Source organism: Pristiophorus japonicus, chromosome 11, assembly GCF_044704955.1.
Source record: "Pristiophorus japonicus isolate sPriJap1 chromosome 11, sPriJap1.hap1, whole genome shotgun sequence".
NCBI classification, from domain to species: Eukaryota; Metazoa; Chordata; class Chondrichthyes; family Pristiophoridae; genus Pristiophorus; species Pristiophorus japonicus.
The window spans coordinates 195287486-195297632 of NC_091987.1; positions in this window are offsets into that span (position 1 = coordinate 195287486).

Sequence of the window (10147 nt, forward strand, 5' to 3'; positions counted from 1 at the left end):
ACTTCCCCTTCATAAATCCATGCCGACTCTGCCTGACCGAATTTTGCTTTTCCAAATATCCTGCTACTGCTTCTTTTATAATGGACTCCAACATCTTCCCAAGCTGTAGAAACTCTTGCTATCTGTTTTTATATTTTGTGCCAGTTTACTTTCATAGTCTATCTTCCCTTTCTTAATCATATTTTGAGTCATTCTTTGCTGACTTTTAAAAGCTTCCCAATCTTCTGTCCTCCCACTAGTTTTGGCCACTTTGTATGCCCTTGTTTTTAATTGGATGCTATTCTTTATTTCTTTAGTTTGCCATGGATGGCTATCTTTTCTTTTATACCCTTTCCTCCTCACTGGAATATATTTTCTTTAGAGTTATTAAATATCTCCTTAAATGTACACCACTGTTTATCAACCGTCCTACACTTTAATCTATTTTCCCAGTCCACTCTAGCCAACTCTACTCTCATACCTTTGTAGCACTGCATATCTACCAAGGTAAATGAGTACAAGCATGGTAATGTCATTTGTGCGATCCCACAACTTAATTTCTGTGGTGGTCAAACTATGCCATCGATACCTATTCCCACGAAGAGAGGAATGCATTGGGAACATAACTTTAAACAACCTGAGATGGGATGAGGAAATGGAACAATATAAGATACCAAGTTGGCAAGACATTTCTCGAACATTTGACGTAATTGAAAATGGACACTGAGAAAAGAAGATTCCATACAGCATTCAAAGGACATTGAAGAAACCCTGGAAGACACTCAATGGTGGGAACATGTATGGATTGGGGAATAATTGCGAATATCCATCCGTGGATTTGTTTAGCCTCTCACGTATTAGTGGTCATACAGTTAGAGCTAGCTACCGGAAGGGAAATTGGGTTATGCATGGCATGCAGAAAGAGGCAACAGAGAAGGAAAGCAAAAGCTTTAATTATCTAACAGTGAAAGTTGTTAGCCGAGTACCCTGAAATACGTTGAGACGTAGGTCATGTCCCGAGTCCTCAAAACCACATAGTTGATCACCACAGAACGGAGCAGGGGACACAGGATGAAGTAGAATTAGGTTGATAATCTTGGGCTGGATAATCAAGTACCAAAAGGGGGGACTGAATTGGGGCTTTCGAGCTCTGTTATAATTAAAGGGTTAAGAATGGATCTTGGAAATAAAACGAGCTGAAATAGGCTTTTGTAGTGGTCAACTTTACAGTGGTCAAGCTGTGTAACTTGAGGACAATTACAAATACCAAACTGTTGAACCACAAGAGGCCCAGAGGGGCAGTTAAACAGGGCAAAAGGTCAAAAGTGATACGTTGCAAAAGCTCCATTTGGTATGAGACATAGGCGAATGATTGTGTGATGCGAAAGGGAATTAGTCAAGTACCAATTGTGCATGCGGGCTTTGGGCCAATTAAATGGCATAGGGGAGCTGTGCACAAGGCTGACATGCATCATTAAGTGCATAAAAGGTTGCTTGGAACTTTGTATCATTGGAGAAGCCTAGCTTTAGAAAAACAAGCAGGCAGGCTCTCCACCAGTGCAAAATAAGGACTACTTGAATCTTCGAACCCAGAACTGGTGTTGAGTGTTTATTTTAAATACTCCGCTACACTGTCTCTCTCCACTATAGGAAAGAATGATCATAGCATGGTTGAATTTCAAATTCAGTTCAAGGGTGAGAAAGTTGGGTCTCAAACCAGTGTCCTGATCTTAAATAAAGGCGATTACAAAGTATGAAGGCAGAGTTGGCTAAAGTGGACTAGGAAAATAGATTAAAGTGTAAGACGGTTGATGAGCAGTGGTAGACATTTAAGGAGATATTTCATAACTCTCTGATCAAGTGTGGTTAATACTTCAATGCAGGGGATGTTGGCCTGGTCGAGGACAGTAATGTTGGTGCGTCTGTCCTCCCAGAGGATTTGTATTATCTTGCGGAGACATCGTTGGTGGTATTTCTCCAGCGACTTGAGGTGTCTACTATGCAGGGTCCATGTCTCTGAGCCACATTGTTCACCAGACACGAGACTCCCAAAGCAAGCGCTCTACTCGGAACTCCTTCACGGCAAACGAGCCAAAGGTGGGCAGAGGAAACATTACAAGGACATCCTCAAAGCCTCCCTGATAAAGTGCAACATCCCCACTGACACCTGGGAGTCCCTGGCCAAAGACCGCCCTAAGTGGAGGAAGTGCATCCGGGAGGGTGCTGAACACCTCGAGTCTCATCGGTGAGAGCATGCAGAAATCCACCCCTCCCCTCAACGACTATCTGTCCCACATGTGACAGGGACTGTGGTTCTCGTATTGGACTGTTCAGCCACCCAAGGACTCATTTTTAGAGTGGAAGCAAGTCTTCCTCGATTCCAAGGAACTGCCTATGACTACTCATAACCCTCAACAAAAATATATTCCAAATGGAAGGAAAGACTTTAAGAGAAGGGAGAACCATCCATGGCTAACTAAGGAAGTACAGGATGGTATCAAATTGAAAACAATGGTAGACAATGTAGCCAAGATTAGTGGGAGGCCAGAGGATTGGGATTTTTTTTTAAGCCAGCAAAGGACGACTAAAAAAATAATAGAGAGAGAAGATGGATTATGAGAGTAAACTAGCAAGAAATATAAAAACAGATAGCAAGAGCTTCTATAGGTATATAAAAAGGAAGAGAGTAGTTAAAGTAAACATTAGTCGCTTAGAGGATAAGATTGTGAAATTACGAATGGGAAACAGAAAAATGGCAGAGACATTGAACAAATATTTTGTATCAGTCTTCACGATAGAAGACACTTAAAACATCCCAATAATAGATAATCAAGGGGCTATAGGGAGGGGATAACTTAATACAATCACTATTACTAAAGAAAACGTACTTGTTAAAATAAGGGAACTAAAGATGGACACGTCCCCTGGACCAGATGGCTTGCATCCGAGGGTTTTTTAAAAAGTGGCTGCAGATAGTGGATGCATTGGTTGAAATCTACCAAAATTCCCTGGAATCTGGAGAAGTCCCAGCGGATTCGAAAACTACAAATGTAATTCCCCTATTTAAAAAAGGAAGTAGGCAGAAAACGGAAAACTATAGACCAGTTAGCCTAACATCTGTTGTTGGGAAAATGCTGGAGTCCATTATTAAGGAAGCAATAGCAGGACATTTGGAAAATCATAATGCAGTCAAGCAGAGTCAGCATGGTTTTATGAAAGGGAAATCATGTTTGACAAATTTGTTGGAGTTCTTTGAGGATGTAATGAGCAGGTTGGTTAAGGGAGAACCAGTGGATGTGGTGTATTTGGATTTCCAGAAGGCATTCGATAAGGTGCCACATAAAGGGTTACTGCACAAGATGAGAGCTCATGGGGTTGGGGGTAATATATTAGCATGGATAGAAGATTGGTTAACTAACAGAAAACAGAGAGTCGGGGTAACTGGGACATTTTCCAGTTGGCAAACGGTAACTAGTTGGGTGCCACAGGGATCAGTACTCAACTATTTACAATCTACATTAATGACTTGGATGAAGGAACCAAGTGTAATGTAGCCAAGTTTGGTGATGGTACAAATATGGGTGGGAAAGCAAGTTGTGAGGAGGACACAAATAATCTGCAAAGGAATATAGACAGGCTAAGTGAGTGGGCAAACATTTGGCAGATGGAGTATAATGTGGGAAAGTATGAGGTTATCCACTTTGGCAGGAAAAATAAAAAAGCAAATTATTATTTAAACGGAGATTATAAAATGCTGCAGGACAGTGGGACCTGGGGGTCCTTGTGCATGAAACACAAAAAGTTAGTATGCAGGTACAGCAAGTAATCAGGAAGGCAAATGGAATGTTGGCCTTTATTGCAAAGGGAATGGAGTATGAGAGCAGGGAAGTCCTGCTACAACTGTACAGGGTATTGGTTAGACCACACTTAGAGTACTGCATACAGTTTTAGTCAGCGTATTATAAAAAGGATATAGAGGCACTGGCGAGGGTATAGAGAAGATTTCCAAGGATGATACTGGAAATGCGAGAGTATACATAATCAGGAAACGATGAACAGGCTGTATTTCTTTTCTCTTGAAAAAAGAAGGCTGAAGACTGACTTAATAGAGGTCTTTAAAAGGTTTTGATAGAGTGGATATAGAGAGAACGTTTCCACTTGTGGGGAAGAACATAACTAGAGGCCATCAATATGAGATAGTCACCAAGAAATCCAAAAGGGAATTCAGAAGAAACTTCTTTACCCAGAGAGTGGTGAGAATGTGGAACTCGCTACTACAGGGAGTGATTGAAGCGAATAGTATCGATGCATTTAAGGGGAGGATAGACAAGCGTATGAGGGAGAAGGGAATAGAGGGTTGTGCTGATAGAGTTAGATGAGGAAAGATGGGAGGAGGCTTGAGTGGAGCATAAACGTCGGCATGAATTAGTTAGGCTGAATGGCCTGTTTCTGTGCCGTATATCCTATGTACTCTGTATGCACACGATGGCGAAAATGTTACAGCCAGTCTGCACTTGTACAGAATGCAGAAGCCACATAGTGCAGTGATGAAACAGGAGGACCAACTGCTCATTAGAAAAGTAAATGTGAGAGGTTAGCACAGCTATCGTGTTTTCCCAAAACCTGGGATGCAGTCGCAAAGCAGCTATTTTCAGGACAAACAATTATACAAATCAGAGATCAAATATGGAATTTTCCTGCCCAGCATTGTAGCACAGGATGCATTGTCCTATTAAGCTATTCGGCTGATTGATACAGCACATATATAGGAGGAAATCAAGTGCAGTGGGGTGATATACAATATATTTTTCAATAGATCGCAAGTTCAGATCACGGTTCTGGAATGCTGAACGTTTATCCTATGATTCATCTAAACATCCAACCCCCTTGACTAGATTCGTGCCTTGTGAGGGTAAAATTCTTCCTGGCAGTAATGTGTGCTGAAATTAGCAACATGAAGTTGATGGACAACTATCTATTGTTCTGGAAATTAAAATATTCAACCAAGATAAAGGAAGTAAACTTGCACAACCTGTAAATTATCTTGTCTACCATCAGTCATGTCTAAGGTACTCCTTTAGCTGCAGTATCATAATAATTCATTCTGGTGCCAGGCACGCATACATGATGTCTAACAAGAACAAATTACAATATTTTTTTAAACAAAGGTTGTATTTATTTGGCCTTTAATGTCGTAAAAGAACCCAAGGCACTCCACGGGAAGTGATTTAGTTGCTGATGAGATCAGTTGGTGAGGCTTTGAAGTAAGTTGTCAGGAGCCTCTTGAAAGTGATTTTTCTGGACTATCTTTTTATTTGCGATTCTGGCCATTTAATTTGCGCCAGTGTAAGTGAGTTAGTTAGGGTTTTTTTGTTCAGTTTTTTTTTCAAAATGGGGAGTTCCCAGTCACCTACCCCTGTTTTAGGCATTTGGCCAGCAAATAGTTGCTCCAAACTAACTTAGGCCAGCGAATGTTGCCACTTCTATCCACACAGAAAAACCTTACCTAGAGTTAAGGAATCAGCGCAAGTAACTACATTTAAAGCAACACCAAGCACCAAACAAAGCACAAAAAGTAATAAGCAATTAATTAACAAATAAAATAGAAGGAACCCTGCACCTAAAGCACCAAAATCAATCAGTAACTAACAAATAAAAAATAGAAGTTCTACCTTAGGGAATGCAGCGGGCCGCCGATGAGGGTGCCCATTCGGCCAGGGCTAAGGACAGTGTGCTTCAGCCCCTCCCACACAGCCTGCAATGCGCACTCACAGATTCAGCCTGCCAGGAGCTACTGCAAATGCGCGCAGACTCTTGCGCGCATGTGCAGAGGTCCCGGCACTGTTTTCAGCGCCAGGACCTGGCTCTGCCCCCAATCCATTGGGCCACGCTGCGCCATGACCGAAGAGAGGCTGGGGAGTGGCCAGATTACCGACGTCTTCTTTCGGCGCGCTTGGAGGCGGACAAAAACAGTGCATCTCGGGTGAGGGCACCAGAAAAACAGGTTAGGAAAACTCTAGCCCTATGAAGTGACTTTCCGAATGGAAGGGTATGGTGGCATTAGGCTGTACCACTGAGGGTGCGGAACACACAGTAACCCAAACCTAGAGGAATAGAGGGTGTTGACCTGGAAGTTTTTTATTTGTAGAAAAGGATTTGAAATGATTGCATTAGGGAATCTGTGGATGTCCTCAGAAGTAGTCTGATGGGTGAATGAGACATGACCATTGTCGCCTTCAGACTCAGCAACTCCAGCGGCTTTCCTGGCCGGCCACCCGCATTCCACCCGCAATTAATTTCATCTCAACCAAAGCTCTGCTGCCCGGATCCTATCTCGCACCATACTCTCACTCATCCTTCATGTTAGTGCTCATTGACCAACACTGGCTCCCATCACCCAACGGCTCGCAGTTAAAATTCTCAACCTCCTGTTTAAATCGCATCATGACCTCACCCCTCCATATCTCTGTAAACCCTTCCAGCACTAGAACCTGCCAAGAACTCTGTGTTCCTTCCACTCTGGCCTCTTGTGCATCCCCACTATCTTCAGCCTATCACTGGGGACTACCCCTTCAACCATCTAGGCCCTACACTCTGGAGTTCCCTCCCTCAACCTCTCCACCTATTCTCCTCTCTCTCCTTCTTCAAGATCCTCCTAAAAACTCATTTCTTTGACCAGGCCTTTAGTCAGCCATCCTAATATATCCTTCTTTAAGGGCAGCCGTGGCTCAGTGGGTAGCACTCTCACCTTTGCATCAGAAGGTTGTGGGTTCAAGTCCAATTCCAGAGACTTAAGCACCAAACTCTGAGCTGATAATCTAGTACAGTACTGAAGGAATCCTGCACTGTCAGAGATGCTGTCTTTCAGATGAGACGTCAAACCGAGGCCATGTATGCTCTCTCAGATGGAAATAAAAGAACCCATGGTACTATTTTGAAGAAGAGCAGGGGAGTCATTCCCAGTGTCCTGGCCAATATTTATCCCTCAATCAACATAACAAAAAAACAGATTATCTGGCCATCATCACATTGCCATTTGTGGGAGCTTGCTATGCGCAAATTGGCTGCCGCGTTTCCCACATTACAAAATTACTTCATTAGCTGTAAAGTGCTTTGGAAAATCTGGTGGTCGTGATAGGTGCTATATAACTGCAAGTCTTTCTTTCTTTCTTTAGCTCAACATTTATTTTTGTCCGATCATGCTTCTGTGAAGTGCCGGGGCACAATTTTCTACATTAAAGACATTAGATAAATGCATGCTGTTTTTGTTGGAATTGCATGTGTGTGGCAGAGCTCTGGATGAATTGCAGTTTGTATAAAAGTAAAAGAAAGAATATGCCTTTAACTAATGTCTTATCGCATGCTCAGGCTACCCCAAAGTGATTCACATCCAATAAATGAATGTTGAAGTGATGTCAGTGTTGATACGCAAGCAAATTTGCACACAGCAAGATCCCACAAACAGCAATGAAATAAGTGACCAGTTAATCATTTTTTTTTACGGTGTTAATTGATGTTGGGCAGTACACTAGGATAATTCCCTGCTTTTTGAATAGTTCCATACATCCACTGAAACAGGCAGGCAAGGCATCATTTCAACTTGTCTCACAGTGTGGGACGCTGTAAGAGAAGGGCAAAATTCGTGGGAAACCCCCCCGTGTTTGGACTCATTGGAAAGGAAATTTAATTTGGAAATATCTACCAGAAAGTTTGAAGTCCTAAAATGCTCATGGAAGAAACTACAAACTTTAAGCGAATTTGGGATTCTACAAGACAAATTAAGTCTGTGGGCAGGTCTAGAGAACTAAAGAAGCCAGTTTGATTATTGAAACTGTCTGGGGTATTGAGACTAAAGTAAATTGTCTGGAAAATGGATACTCGAAAACCCTTCTCCACAAGAGACATTAACATTGCAACAATTAACTCAGAGATGGCCAGCCATCAACCTGAACCTGGAAAGCCATTTTCAGCATTTGCATAAAAACAAAAGGCCCACTCCAGCCTGCATGCAAAAACCAAGCACTAAGAACATTACGATTACCAAGCTAATATTTCCATCAAGAAACAGATTTAGAAGGTCAACCCACCCGAGACATATTAACTTTTAATGAGCCCGCCAAAATATTACAAAGAATTTTGGTCTGATTTGGTGCGAAGATTAGGTCAGCTCCTACAGTATAACTGGCCCATGTTTTAACAAAGGGTATGCCGTACTACGCCAATGCTATCAAGAAGGGAGAGAAACCAATGCGACAGTTGTAAACTAACTTCTCCAGCCTCAACGTCCTGAAATCAAAAAGGAAGGAAGAACATCACCATCGTGGCAACAACCGACCACAGCCAACATGGTACCACTAAAGTCCACCGCAACCGGCCAACCTCGAAACAAAACTTCACAAGGAAGAAACCGAAGAATCAAAAGTTCAACTCTACAATCTAGACCTGACTACCAACAGGTGAAAACGTTACCTAAAAGTACTTTGAAACCTATTTTTAACGAAAGAAAACGGGTATTTATCCTACAAATCCAAAACGCGCCCTACCGCATCAGCAGACTCAATCCAACTGTAGATTGTGCAGTAAAAAGTCCTCACCGACGTTCGGGGTACAGCAAGCAGAACCGACTGAATCCAACGAACCCCGAAACCGCGAACTACCGCTAACTGACCAGAAAGGATTGGTTAGCATAGTCCCTGTCTGCCCTGGAGTATTAGATATTTGGGAGGTGGGAGGTGTAATTTTCACTGCAACCCCTTTGAATGTGTGATGTGCTGTTCTTTATTAGTGTAATTATAAGTGTGACATTGTATTTTCTTATCCTTAATTAAATCAAAGTTCTTTTGCACCAAGCCAGTGGTCTTTGCACTTTATCACATCCCCCAAATAAATCCAGAGCCTAGAAGGCTATCAAGAAGGGAGAGAAACCAATGCGACAGTTGTAAACTAACTTCTCCAGCCTCAACGTCCTGAAATCAAAAAGGAAGGAAGAACATCACCATCGCTCCAAGGGAGTGGGAGCGATTCAAACCACTCAAGTAGGTCAGAGGTGAACCTGACCCCCGGGACCACCCCTTACAACTCCCACAGTACTGCACTGAATTGACAGCCTAGGTTATGTACTCAAATGCTGGAGTGGGATTTGAGCCCACAATCTTCTGGCTTCGACTCGCTATCAACTGAGGATACCAAGGAGGAGAGCAATGGAAAGGTTGAGCATGGACGTATAGATGGAAATTAATGATGGGCCTGAATTTGCGGGCAGAGGCTTCCCGCGGGGAAATGCCCCCCATTTGCAAATAAAATCCGCACCTACTTTCTACCTCGGGATCCACGGAGACTTGTGCTGCTGGGCATCTACGCGTAGACATGTGTTGAGGCCCATGTAGCCCAGGGGTGCAGGCGGTTTTCAGGCGCCCCTAGGATCACATGGGCCGACCCAACCAATGACAGAAGGAGGATCCCTATTCATGCTTATTGGGGATTCTGTATGTACAAAACCGCATAAGCATGAATGAGGATCACATAAAAAACATATTTACATACCACATAAATAAAAAAAAATTACACATTTAAAACTGATTAAAATACAAGTTAATTAAACATTTTAAACAAAAATTTAATTTTTTGAATAATGAATTTGAATGTTTTAAAGGGGCTAAAAATAATCTTGACTTCTTTTACAAGTTTTAATTTTTAAATAATTGAGAAAAAATTATTTATATATTTATTTAAACTCTTTCATTGGTAAAAGCAGGCCTTACACCTGCTTTTACCAGACGTAGGAATTTCATGGGCATTCGCTGGGCAGTAGTTGGGAAAATTGTGCAACTCTCTGCCCGTGGATGCCCATTTCCCGGGGATGGCTACGATCTGTCAAGAAGATTCTGGACAGAACGCAAGTTCCGCGTAGGCGCGTATGCGCTTCGCGCGCGAAAACTCAGAACTTGCGGGCCTCTTACAGGCGCGTATGCACCCATATAAAGGATATATGGAACAGAAACAGGCCATTCAACCCAACCAATCTACTGCACCAGATAATACTGACGTGGGTGTAGGAGGTCTTGACATTGGACCAGATGTTAGACTTGAAGTAGTAAAAGCAAAAACACTAGCAACCAAAAAAATGTGACAGTCCTTAGCTTGATATCTCAAAGCTCCCCTGTTCCTC